The sequence below is a fragment of the Limanda limanda genome, chromosome 16 (assembly GCF_963576545.1).
Source record: "Limanda limanda chromosome 16, fLimLim1.1, whole genome shotgun sequence".
Lineage (NCBI taxonomy): Eukaryota > Metazoa > Chordata > Actinopteri > Pleuronectiformes > Pleuronectidae > Limanda > Limanda limanda.
The window spans coordinates 6,008,053-6,010,902 of NC_083651.1; positions in this window are offsets into that span (position 1 = coordinate 6,008,053).

Below are 2,850 nucleotides of genomic sequence, written 5' to 3' on the forward strand. Positions count from 1 at the left end.
GCCCGAGCACCGAAATCGGTGGGAGGCCCTATTGAAATTGAAATGATTCTTCTTATTAATTTTTTTTTTCCGACAAATGAATTGGCTTTTTGAGGGCTTCAACATGCTCAAAAATCTTTTATTTATATTGTTATATTGTGTACACTTTATGTTTTTATTACAATAGCAATACTCTTCATGATTGTATTTATTATATTATATAGATTGTTTTATTCACTGTATTATATTATGCTATATATTATTGATCCAGTAATCTTGGAGCAAACTGGCACAAGAATTTCCTTCAAGATTAATACAAATCTTATTTTATCTGATCTTGTCTTGTCTGGTCTTGTGTCATCTTGTCTTATCTTATAATGTATATTAGGATTTGGCGTCATTATTTCTTTCTTCAGATTAATTATTCCCAAATATTTCACTTAAATAATAAGACATAGTAATACCCTTTCTTGTTTTATGCCAGTACCTCAATCTGACCGCAGGTGGCGCTGTATCTCGAGAGAAGCCTTGTTCCATCGATGTCTCGGGGCTCTGCTGCCCGTCCTGTGTGGATCACAACAGAGCCGGCTCGGGGTTGGACTGGTCGGGTCTGTTTCCAGCTGTTTACTTCTCGTCCTCTGGTCCTCCGCGCCTCGTTCAGCGATGTGATCCAGACTCAACATCCACTGGTGAGTTCCCAGTTTCTACTGGAACCAGTATGCTGACTCATCATGCTGCTCAGGACGTGAAGCTAGTGCAGCTAGTTAGCATAGGAGGCTAACGTTAGCCAGGGGAGCTAGCCGGGGCTAACGCTAGCTAACTCGTAGTTCAATGAAACTGTCATTTGTCTTCGCTTCGTCCATTAAGATGCAGATGTGTCTGTTGGAGAATTCACCGACACACAAGCGCTGCGGTGCTGAGTTCAGTGAAACGAGCTAAACGTGTGTTTCAGCTGGAAAAACACACAACTGGTCTGGAGTCAGTTTGTGGTTCTGCAGATCAGATCCACTTTGTGTGTGTGTCATCGTCCAGGAGCAGGTTTAACACTGAGAACACATCTGGAGAGGATCTGAGGAGCTGGAGACTCTGAGACATGTTGGTGTTTACGTGTTAAAGCACAAAGACAAATATGAAGTGAAGTGTGTAGAGACACAAATCATCATGTACAGGATATCTAGGCTCTTTACATAGAAAGTGAAGTTCTGAGTGTGTTGTTAAAGCAGCGTAACAGATGGAGAGTTTGTTCATTTCTCTAAACATTTATTAAAATGACATCGTTCTGCTTCATTCATGTTTGAGTGAAAAGTGTTTGTGTTTTTGTAGCTGGTGGTTTCCGTGGAGATGTGACACAGATATTTCAACTCTTGTCACTTTGTCAAGTTTCAGATGATTTTACTGTAGAATTCCTGAGAAAATTAAAGTCAAAGTTGGCTTCTTTTTTATTATATCACTCATAACTTGCTTATATTGAATATGATCTTTAAAATGAATAAGCAGCCATGTATAATAATGATAGTAACCAACTTTCCCTTTTAATATCTTTATTACACATATATTGCACATTTGTTACATGGATATTGATGACAATTATATTGCAATGAATGTTGACACTATTTTGTCGCTCAGCCCTAAATATATATTTATTTATATAAATTTAAAGTAGCCCCAACATGAGATATTTATTTTTAAAATTCAAATAATCACTTAGTTGCATATAAAGCTGTAACTAAATACAATATATTGATTGATCAGCCAATAAGCATCATATTGATTTGTTATATCGCTATTGCTATGCACATTATCCGTTCGGTGTCCAGGTCCGAAGCTGTACATGCAGGGTTCGGGTGCAGGGTTCGGGGTTCGGGTGCAGGGTTCCGGTGCAGGGTTCGGGTGCAGGGTTCGGGGTTCGGGTGCAAGGCCCGGCTTTGACACTTCCGGACAGTGGAGTCACGTTATCACGTCCTGTTATGATCACATGATGAAGTGAGGAACGTGACTCTGCTGCTGCCTCCTCTTCCTCTCGCTCCTTCTCCTCTTCCTCTCGCTCCTTCTCCTCCTCCTCTCGCTCCTTCTCCTCTGGTCTCAGCTCCACACGGAGGAGTCGGTAGAGTTCTCTCAGCGGGTAAGTGTGAAGCGGATCGGGGGTTAACTCCTGGTTCTTTCCCCGGGTGTTACCGGGTCCTGGTGCCGGTGCGAGCAGCGGCTCGGCCGGGTGGAGTTACCCGGAAACCTCCGCCCTCCGCCCGGTCTCCTCAGCCGGCGTGTGTCGCTCGATCTGTATTTAAATTCACTTCTGACGTTCAGAGTGAAAGATGACGTGTGAACTCTTTGTGTATTTTAAAGAAACCTCTTCAGCTTTTGGCGCTGGCTTCTTAAAACGTCTGTTTCCTGTTTGAAGGAAAAACGGAAACTTCAGATTGACAGAATGAAATCAAAGGACAAACGTCAGAGGATTATTTTTATTCAACAGAAACCTATAAAACATGTTTTTGATTTTCAGATCAGGGACTTTACAGAAGGTTTAACATTCTGTGATGGTTGTCAACGTTAGTTCCTGATGCACCCTGGAGATAATGACTGGTTATTACAGCTGATTTATTATAGTTTCATTTTTATGTTCACTGCCGATTGTGTAAACCATGACTGCCACTTGCCGCCTCATGTAGCAGTTGTCATTTGTTTTTAACCATAACCGATGTTATTAAAGACCTGAGACCAGTGACTGATGCTGGTCTCGAGAACCCGTCCCAGTTTGATGAAGGAGGGAAACATGAAAGCACACACATTCAAACTGGAACTCAAGAAACACAAACTTCAAATTTCTTTAAGATATGTATTTTTATTGTTCACCGCTCTGGCAGGAGTAGCAGC